The following is an 11,640-nucleotide window of genomic DNA, read 5'->3' on the forward strand; positions in this document are numbered from 1 at the left end:
AGGACCTCAGGAATCAAGCAAAGCCAAAATATAAGCAAATTAGCAAGAGAGAAAAACGAGAACACCCTGGGGGGGAAGTTGATACTGTACAGAAATGGAATTCCCTGCGCTGGGCTGCTCATGAAAAGAAGAGTGTTGCAGTTGCTCAGGGAGCTTTTGGAGCAAGACCTTCTAGGAAGGCCTTATTACATCCATTGGAAATTCACGGGAGTCATGGAGTCAGGCTTGGGTTTCTGCCCTAAGTTTTGCCCCTCATTAATCAATGAGGACTTGAGCAAATCCCTTCTCCTTCTGAGTCTGTTTCCTCAATAATAATATGTGGGTGGAATGGGCATAGATTTGATTAGACTAGTTTCCATATGTAAGACAGAAATTGGGCTACCTCGGAGTGACCCATGGAACTTTGTCAACTACCTAAGTCCAGTACTCCTCACCCTGATTCTAACTCAGTTGGCCTTGGTGGGTAGTTCTTTTTGTGGTACCCAACATGACTGATGTATTGGATCTCTTTCTGTTATGCTGTGACTGATAGCTACCTTCAATGTGACCTCCTGAGGAGTCCTTTGCAATACTAGAGAGGGCCATTGGTGGAGGGAACCTCCTAAGACTTTCCTTAGATCATGAAGAAAACTGCCTTGGTCAGCTCTAGTGCTATTCTCTGGTCTGCTTGAGGGCTGGCGTTGTGTCTAGCAAATGGGCTGCCTTTGTTCCCAGTTTCTGTTTAGAGCAGATGGAAACCTGACAGAGAAGAAACCTTTGTGCAAGCCTTTTGGTGGATGCTGTGGGCAAGCTGCTAGCTCCCCACTGCCCCCTGACTGGGCTGTTCTGGATAATTCCTAGACTTTGGCCTGCATGACTTTCGGGAGCTTGACCTAGCCAATAGGAGAAAGTGACCTGAGGTAGCACTTTCTAGTCTGCAAATTACTTGCATCTCCATTATCTTCTAAAAGGATTCTGAAGCAGGTGGGCAGAACAGATGATTTTATCCCCACTTTACAGATAAGGAAATGGAGGCATAGAGAAGTGAAATGACTTTCTCGTGGTGATCTAGAACATTGACTGCAAGGCAAAGTGGGAAAGAGGATGGACAGGCTGGGGTGGAAGATGTGGTGGAAGAGAAAGATTACTAATAATAATTTTCCAAGCACAGAATGAATAATATAATTGATGTGTGCCAGGCCCTAGACACTTTAACTACATTATCTTGTGTAATCCTTACCTTAACTGTATGAGGTCGACATTGTTGTTTATCTGCATTTTCAGATAAGAAAACAGCCTCAGAAAGGTTAAGAACCTTGCCAAAATTCACACAACCAGATCACTAGACTTCAAATCTCCTGCTTTTTCTGTTGCACTTGTAGTGAAACTGCTGTTGCAATGTGCATTAGGGGTTCTGGGGGTGAATCCCAGCAATGCCCCCAGCAGCAGGCCCAAAGACAGAGCATCCTAAAGCTAAAAGGGACCTCTGGCTGCTTCCTTATCCCACTGAGCCCAGTCCAGCTTCCCAGCTCCAAGCCCAGGTCAGAGGCCCATGTGGGCCCAGGGAGCAATTCCTTTGCCCCACTCCCACCTCACCTCCAGCATTGGATCTCTGGGAATTGTTCCCAGCCAGGTGGGCCCAACCCTTCTCCCACTTAAACCTGCTAATATGTAGCCTGGGAAAAATGATGAGTGAGTCAATAGATGTGAGCCTGGAGAACTGGCCTCTGGCTACTCAGACCTTCACCATCAATTGCTTCATGAAGAGATACTTAATTGCAAATCACTTAATTTCCACAGTGGGAAACAGTCTCATTTTCTGAAAGAATAATTGCTGTATGATGGGGTCTTGAAGGCTGCTCTCCTCTGCTCCTTCAGTTTTTCTCCTGCTTTTCCACTCCCTCCCTCTGGATGCCTGAGCATATTTTCATTTTCCTATTTCTTCCAGACCATGGGGAACATCATGAGGTTTCCCATGGGCTCCTATGCAGAACCCAGTGCCAACAGGAAGTGGATGCTCTGCCTGTCCATAAATTCTGTGATTAGAAGTAATGTTATGTCCTTCAAGAGGCTGAAAATGGAATGGGCATCCATCTCCATCCATAAACTCAGATGTGGGTGGGCAAGAAATAGTCCTTGTTTGTTTTATTTAAAGTAACTTAATTCTGAGTCCAAACCTCCTATCCTGGCAGGGAAGCGGAAAATTCCATGTTTGTCATGACTGGGGACCCCCTCAAAGGTGGCACTGGAATCCGAGGGGTACTTGTATTATCCAGAAATTAAGGCAAGGGCAACTAATCTCTAATATATTCTAGTCACGACTGGTATCCTCATTTTCCATGCTAGCAGCGAGGGAAGGGAAGATCAGAGCCCTGAGGTCCTAGGTCCTGCCTCCCTCTGAGTACCTTAGAGCCATCTCCTCCCCATCTTTGAGGCACTGCCCTAAACAGTGCTTCTGTTTCTCTACTGTCCCAGACTCAGGAGTTCTCCATTTCCAAGTGGGGCTGGGAGTCGTAGGGAATGCTCTTCATTTTTTTTTTTTCCTCCAGGTTTTCCTTCTCCTTTATGACTATATATCCTGAATGGGGTTTTCATACTTTTATAAAATAATGATAGATTCAGTGACTTCAGCCTGGTTTGGCTTTCTACACCGAAATCCATCTTGCAAAAGGCCTTTCAAAGGCCTTGTTACCTCCATGGAGCAGGGGAACGGGAAGTGGGGACATAGAGGGACAACAGACACAAACAAACATGAATATTTCCAGAAATTACTTCAATAAATACTGATTTATTGAAGAAAAAAATTATTTCACTGTCCTAGAATTTAGCACACCAAGATTTTAGCCCCTTTAGTCTGCCTGCAACTGATGGAAACGATTTCTCAGAGCCTCAGTTTCTTCATCCTTAAATGAAGGGTTGAAGAACACAGAATCTCAGGCTGTGGTCATTTCCTCATTCTTTCCCTTTTGAAGCTTAAGTTCCTCCTACACCATCTCTCTTGTTCCTGCTCACCTCCACTGGCATAGATTCCTGGTGCAGTTTTAATGCCAGGTTCTGTTATAGGTGCTGAGGGTGTGGCAGTAAATAAGCAAGATAAAAAAAAATCCCTGCCCTAGTGGGGCTTACTTTTTTCCACAGGTGAGCAAATAATAAAACAAAATAAATAAATAAAAGTTATAGTATGTGAGATGGTAATAGGTACAATGTATAAAAGTAAAGGAAATACAGGAGGTTGCAATTTAAAATAGAGTGATCAAGAGGGGACTCACTGAGCAGGTCACATTTGAGAGAAGAAGTAAAGCCTTGAGATGACAGCAGATAATAAATACCAGGAACAACCAGGAGTCCAGTGTGCCTGAAGTGGGGTGAGTGAAGGGGGCAGTAATAAGAGATGAGGTCACAGAGATAATGTTGGAGTGGGGGAGATGGGAAGACCATTGTAAAGACTTTGACTCTTGTCCTGAGTTAGATGGGAGCAGAGAATAACATGACCTGATCCCTGTTACCTGGAGTTGTCTGTTTTCCAGGCTAAACAGCCCCAGGTCCTTCCAAGCTTTCCTCATGTGTCCTTAGTCTAAGTCCCTTCTCCAGCCTTCTCAATGCCCCCTGGATGCCCTCTTCAAGTGTGGGTCCCAGAACCAGGCTCTTTAGACAAATTCACCTCGGTCCTTTTTTATTACTCCTGGACACCTGCAAGAGGATAAGTGGTATGAGTTTTGGAGTCAAACAGACCTGGATCCTCTTCTTGGCTCCACGACCTACCAGCTATGTGAGCTTGGATAAGTGAGTCCTTCTCTAAGCCTCAGCATCTTCATCTGTAAAATGGAAGAAATAATCTGTACCTTGTGGGGATTAGCAAAGATGTGAATAAAGCTTCTCTATCCAGTGCCTGGCCCACGTGGGCCCTACCCAGATGATGGTCAATCTCAGTTGTCATTGTGGCTTGCATCCTTTGCAACTAGGCAGCCTCACTTTGGATTCTTGGTAGGTGTGGACCCTGTAGTGGAGAGAATCTAGTCAACCTGGTCAAATTCTTTGAAGGCCTAAGCTGCTGGGGAAGTAACAGTATGGGCCCCTCATGTTTCTCCCATTGAGTTCTGTGAGTGCCTGTTGGTGGCTGGATTTGGGGGTCCCAGAAAATCCAGCACTGTCAGCATCCAGGATGAAGGTCCCATATCCCACCCCAAGGGAAGGTAGGATTGGAGACTTCAAGGAGAATGGGTGGCAAGTTTGTTTCTTTTATCAGAAATTGAAGGCGCCTGGAGCCAGGAAACCTGTAGCAGGCTGTACCTGGAAGAGCATGATAAGGTCTGAGCTGTATAATCAGGATTAAAACCATCATCTAAGTTAGGAGCTTAAAGTAAGTATGAGAAGTCCAGGTGCAAAGGGAGGAAGAAAGTGAGGAACAGTGGGACCAAACAGGTGAGTGGGAAGGAGATACAGTGGCTGGTGCTTGGTGTCAAGGCTAGGCTTTTATGAGTTCCCAACAACTGTTTGTGTAGGCATGTGTGCTGTATTTGCATACAAGGTACAAACAGAGGACTAAACAAAATGCTTTCCTCAGGGTCCCTATCTTGAGGGCTGCTTTCAGGCCTTAAAGCCAAGTATTTGTAGGGTATTTATAATGCCACTTCTGGGGCCAGGCTTCATGGTCAATCTGAAGAAGGACTCTACTCACCTGGAAGCTGAAAAAAATGGCTTGGGGCTGGCCTGTGCTGGGAGCAGCCGGTGTGTAACAGGCAAGTCCTTGAGATTATGTCTGTCACCAGCCCTAAGCATGTTTTCTCACCTGCTAAATGGACCATTAATGCCTACTCAGCCTCCCTCCTACCAATCCTGTACTTCAGCAGAGACCACCTTCGTTTTTCCTACTGGAAAATGCAGCAGATACTAAATGTGAAAGTAATTTTTAAAAAATTGCAAGAGGATATGTGTATAAAAACAGATGATTGAACTTGGTGTACCCCCAAAAAAATTAAAAAAAATTGCAAGAGATTACAGAAATGCAAGGTGGTAATAGTACTCAAATGCTTTGGCACTGATTGTCTACCCTCTATGAGCTCATCTCTCTTACAAAGCCAGGGCCCTGTGAAAAGCTATTTGTACCTACCAGTAGCCAGATCCCACACTGTGACAAGCCAGTCGTTGGATACAGTGACTTTAGAGTCTTATTTTTGATGTGTATGTGTGGGGGGTATGTTTTTATTTTTTGTTTTTAAATTGCCATTAACTAAAGGAATTCACTTTCTTGATGTTCCTAACTCCTCAATCTCAGTTTATCCCCAACTTCCTCATCCATCAGGTAAGAATATGTCCTGTCTCCCTCCTGTCTTCCTCCTGAAATGGATATACAAATTATTTGGAAAACTGTAAAGCAAAGTGCCAAAATGGTTGTCATTATTACTGGCATTATCTGTGCAGCTTGGATTCTTCAGGAGGAGGCTGCATCTTCAAATTGAGAATTACTGCCTCATACTAAGTCTGAGGTCCTGTGCTAAGTATTATAAAGGGATGTAGAGATAAGTAGTGGTGTGTTACAACCAGCTTGTACCAGCTCTCAAGAACCTATTGTGCACATCTCTTCCCAACTCTACATTCAGTGACATCACATTGGTAGAGGAAATTGGCAAGGGCGAGAGTAATTTCCACCATGGAAATCGGCAAACACTGCAAATATGGAACTTTTTTTTTCAGAGATCTAGAATTGTTTCAATCATAAAGGAGCTGTCAGTTTAGCAGTGGTGTGTGTGTGTGTGTTTCTGTATGTGTAAGTCTGTGACTGCACATGCATACATGCTGTGGGAAAATGGTAAGTTAAGCAGGCACATGATTACAATAGATGAAAGTACTAAGTTGAACCATGTCATATTGCTCTTTGTGCCAGTCAAAGCTAGGTGAATATTGACAATTTCATATAGTTCAACCTAATAGAATGTTATGTTTAGCAGAGGGGAGTATCTGGAATGAAAAAGGATTTCCCAAGTCCCCTCAGATGACCTGAGGCTGAGCTGGAGTTAGGCCCCAGGACTCCTAGTTCCTTGTTTTAACACTGAAGGCTCCATTACCACTTTATTTTCCTCTGATTCCTTGTCAAAATGGGCAAGGCTGTGACATGAGAACCACAGTGCTGATGGCATAAGATAACCACGGGTCTTTTACCTCATTGTCTCCTCTAAGTTAAAGATTAGAATTCAGGTCATATTCTTATACCATAGCCTCATTGTCCCAACACACACTTTCTCTCTCCCTCACTCTTTCTCTTTACCCCACCCTCACCAGTCTGCCTGTATCTTGCATTTTAAGAGTGCCAGAAATTAGAGTATGTCCAGAGAAAAGCAAAGGAACGTTATTATAACAGATGAGAATAGGATCTACGAGGAAAGGTGAAAGGAAGTTTGCCTTGAGAAAGGAAATTTGCCTGTCAACAGAATAATAATATTCACATCTCAAAAGACTGACATACAGGGGATGCTATACTGCTTTTTTCCATTTCCTGAAGCCAGAAGAATTCAACATTTCACTTAATGGCATTACCAGCCAACTGGACTTCTAAAAAGAGTCATCATTGACTCCTTTCTTTTGCTCAGTTGCCATATCTAATCAGTCACTAAATTCTGTTGACTCTACCCGCAAATATATCTTGAATCCATCACCTCCTCTCCATCTCAGCTGCCGTGGTCCTAGGCCAAGCCTTCACCCATAGTCTCCACTGAGCTCCATGCATCTACTCTCAGCTCCTGTCACCAGAATGTTCTATGGAAAGCACCCAACTGCTCAGGCCATGCCTCTTGTGAAGTCAATATTGTCTATGAAATTAATACTGACTTCCTCAACCTGGCATTCAAAACCTTCTATCTTATGGCTCCAAACTTTTTGTAGTCCTAACTCTCACTAGTCTATATACTAGATGCTTTAGCTGTTTCCTCAATATGGTCCCACTGTTACCACCACAGGGCCTTTATAAATGCTCTTCCCTCTATCTAGACTTCTGCCACCTTAACCTATTGAAATCCTACTTATCCCTCATGACACCTCCTAAATGCTACCTCCTCCTAATTTCCACATTATAGGAGGTTCATTTGCTGTTCTGAACCCTATTCATTTGCCTCTCTGTGTTGTTAATGAACTTAGTAGAGTGGTAAGAGTAGTAGCTTTTAAGCTGGACTGCTTAGGTCCCAGTCCTGACTTTGCTACCTACTAGCTTTGTGACTTTGAGCAAGTAACTTAACTTTTCTTGTGCATATTTAAAATGGGCAACATATTAGTACCTCCCTCAGAGGTTGTTATAAAATGTTAAACATTTATTAACTTAAAATGAATGCTTATTAACTGTAAACTGAAACATAGTAAATAGTAAATGCTGCTGTTAAATTTATATTCTTGTATCATCTCTCTGACTAGCCTATTGTTCCTTAAGGGCAGAAGTAATACATTACTTATCTTTATGACACGTAATAATTATTATTTTTTTAATTTTATTTATTTATTTATTATTTTTTTGGGGGTACACCAAGTTCAATCATCTGTTTTTATACACATATCCGCGTATTTCCACCCTCCCTCGAGTCCCCCCCCCATCCTCCCCCTCCCAGTCCTCTAAGGCATCTTCCATCCTCGAGTTGAACTCCTTTTGTTATACAACAACTTCCCACTGGCTATCTATTTTACAGTTGGTAGTATATATATATGTCTGTGCTACTCTCTCGCTTCATCTCAGCTTCCCCTTCACCCCCCACCCCCTCCCAAACCTTGAATTCTCCAGTCCATTCTCCGCATCTGCATCCTTATTCTTGTATGACAGGTAATAATTATTTTTTAAAAATGTTTTACAGGGTCTTCTGGTCCAGATGTACTTCCCCTAAAGTACATTCTGGAAATAACATAAGACACAACCAAAGAAGAACTTGAAAACTGCTAAGAAGAGGTGAGCTGGTTAGAGATCATAGAATTGGAGGACTATAGCACAACAACAGAACATAATGCATCCTCCAACGCATGAAAAAAAGGTGACCCAGACCTGGCATTTCCTGACCCCAAACCTAACAAAAGAAGGCAGCCAAGGAAGGTTTAACCCTCTCCCAGAAATAACAGATGTCCCTCTGACAAAACCATGTGATTCCAAAAACACCAGCAAAGAGGATTAACTGGGAGTCCTGCTGATAATAAGCAGTAAAAGGAATTGTCCTCCTTCTCTGCCAGGCCTCAGATTCCTCTCTACTATTAAGAGACATCAGCAAGGGGTATCCTAGCAAAACAAGTGGCCCAGCCTGGGATATACTCCTCCTCTTTGCAGGACAGTGACTATTTTCCCCCAACCTAGGTTCACCAGGTGGCCTGGCCTGGGGCACTCTCTCCACCCCTCAGGCAGCATCATCAGAAACAAATGGGAATTCCATCAGTACCACATAGACCAATAAGACTAAAATAGTACCGTAAAGACCACAAATAAAACTAAATTGCCATTGAAGCCACAGCCCACAAAAGTAGTCCAGGACCTGCATGTTAAACCTAAACAGGGTGGCTGCCTGCTAACATAAAACATTTATATAGGAACCAGAGTCTCCTAACATACTATGCGAAATATCCATGATAAAATAAAAACTTGGGACTTTCCTGGTGGCACAGTTATTAAGACTCCACGCTTCCAATGCAGGGGGCCTGAGTTCCATCCCTGGTCTGGGAACTAGATCCCACATGCATGGTGCAGCTAAGAGTTTGCATGCCACAACTAAGGAGCCCATGTGCCACAACTGAGGAACCCATGAGCCACAACTAAGGAGCCCATGTGCTGCAATTAAGGAGCCCACCTGCTGCAGCAAAGACCTGGAGCAACCAAATAAATAAATATAAAAAAATACAAAATCACCCATCATACAAGAGCCAAGAAAATCAAACTTTAGTGAGAAATGAAAACCAACAGATGCCAATATTGAGATAAATCAGATGTGGGGAATTATCTGATAAGCATTTTAAAGCAGCCATCATAAAATGCTTCAGCAGGCAATAACAAATTCTCCTGAAGCAAATGAAAACTTAGAAAATCTCAGGAATGAATTAGAAATTATCAAAAAGAACCAAATGAAAATTTAAAGACTAAAAAAATACAGTAATTGAAATTTTAAAAAATTCTGGATAGACTCAAAATTTAAGGATATAACAGAGGATAGAATCAGTGAACTTGAGGACAGATTAGTAGAATTTATGCAATCTGAACAATAGAGAGAAGATAGGTTGAAAATGATGAACAAAGCCACAATACCAGTGGGACAAAAACAAAAAGTCTAATATTTGTATCATTTGAGTCACAGAAGGAGAGAAAAGAGAGTGGAGGTGAAAGAGTATATGAGAAAATGATGGATGAAAACTTCCAAATTTTGATGAAAGACATAAAGTTACACATTCAAGAAACTGAGTGAACACCAAATAGGACAAAACCAAACAATCATAATTAAAACATGAAAACTAAAGAAAACAAAAAAACCTTGAAAGCAGCCAGGGAGAAATAATATATTACTTATAGGGGAACAAGATTTTGATTTTATTTTAATAATTATTTTAAAAAGTCACAATTTTATTCAATTTATTTTTTTTGGTTTTATTCAATAAATAAAAAAATTAGTGGTTGAGAAATAATTCTTTTCTTATTGAAATAAAGTTGAATTATAATATTAGTTTCAGGTGTACAGCATAGTGCTTTAGTATTTTTAGATTATATTCCATTAGATGTTACAAAATAATGGTAGTAAGTCCCTGTGCTGCACAATATATACTTGTTGCTTATCTATTTTATATATAGTATTTTGTCTCTCATACACTTGTACGACTATCATGCCCCTCTACCCTTCCCTCTCCCCACTGGGAACCATTAGTTTTCTATATCAATGAATCTGTTTCTATTTTACTATATATTAGTTTGTTTTATTTATTAGGTTCCACTTAAAAGTGATATCTCTGTCTGACTTAGATCACTAAGCATAATGTTCTCTGGGTCCATTCACATCGTTGCAAATGACAGAATTACATTCTTTTGTATGGCCTAGTAATATTCCATTGTATACACATAACACATCTTCTTAATCCAATCATCTGTTGGTGGGCACTTGGGATGCTTCCATATATTGGTTATTGTAAATAGTGTTGCTATGAATATTGGGTTGCATGTATCTTTTGGAATTACTGTTTTTATTTTTCCAGGTATATACTCAAGAGTGGAATTGCTGAATCATATGGTAGCTCTATTTTCAGTTTATTAAGGAAACTCTATACTATTTTCTGCAGTGTCTGCCCCACTTTACATTTCCACAAACAGTGTACAAGGCTGTCCTTTTCTCCACAGCCTTGCCAAAATTTTTTATTTGTAGACTTTTTTATGACAGCTATCCTGACAGGTGTGAGGTGATATTTCATTGTAGTTTTAATTTGCATTTCTCTGATGATTAATGATGTGGAACATATTTTCATGTGCCTGTTAGCCATCTGTGTATCTTCTTCGCAAAAAAGTCTATTCAAGTCTTCTGCCCATTTATTGATTGGATTTTTTTTTTTTGATATTCAGTTGTATGAGATGTTTATATATTTTGGATATTAACCTATTGGCCGTGATATGAATTGCAAATATTTTCTTCCATTCCATAGGTTGTCTTTTCATTTTGTTTAATTAGGTCTCATTTGTTTAATTTTGCTTTTATTTCTTTTGCCTTAGGAGGCAGATCCAAAATGATACTGCTATGATTTATGTCAAAGAATATTATGCCTATGTTCTCTTCTAGGAGTTTTTAATGTTTCAGGTCTTATATTTCAGTCTTTAATATATTTGAGGGTTTTTTTTGTATATGGTATGAGGAAATGTTCTAATTTCATGTTCTTACATGTAGTTGTCCAGTTTTCCTGGCACCACTTGTTGAAGAGACTGTTTTTTCCCATTGTATGTTATTCCCAACTTTGACCATAGCTGTGTGGGTTTATTTCTGGGCTCTCTATTCTGTCCCATTGTTCCATGTGTCTGTTTTTGTGCCAGTACCACACTGTTCTGATTACAGTAGCTTTGTAATTTAGGGAGGGTGATACCTCCAGCTTTGTACATTTTTCTGAAGACTGCTTTGGCATTTTGGTGTCTTTTCCTGTTCTATATATATTTTAGGATTATTTGTTCTAGTTCTGTGAAAAATATCATGGGTGTTTTGAAAGGGATTACATTGAATCTGTAGATTGCTTTGGGAAGGTTGGCCATTTAAACTATATTAATTCTTCCAAAACAAGAGCACTGGATACTTTTCCATTTCTTTGTATCATCTTTAATTTGTTTCCTCAGTGTTTTATAGTTTTCAGAGTATAAGTCTTTCAACTCCTTGGTTAAGTTTATGCTTAGGTATTTTATTCTTTTTTTAAGCTCTTCATTGGAATATACTTGCTTTACACTGTTGTGCCAGTTATTGCTGTAAAACAAAGTGAATCAGCTATATTTATACATATACCCCATATCACCTTGCTCCAGCAACTCCCTCCCACCGTCCACATCCCAGCCCTCTAAGTCATCACCCATCATCAAGTTGATCTCCCTATGTTATGCAGCAGCTTCTCATAGCTATCTATTTTACATTTGGTAGTGTATATATGTCAATGCTACTCTCTCACTTCGTCCCAGCTGCCCTTTCACCCTGG

This window comes from Hippopotamus amphibius, chromosome X, assembly GCF_030028045.1.
Source record: "Hippopotamus amphibius kiboko isolate mHipAmp2 chromosome X, mHipAmp2.hap2, whole genome shotgun sequence".
Lineage (NCBI taxonomy): Eukaryota > Metazoa > Chordata > Mammalia > Artiodactyla > Hippopotamidae > Hippopotamus > Hippopotamus amphibius.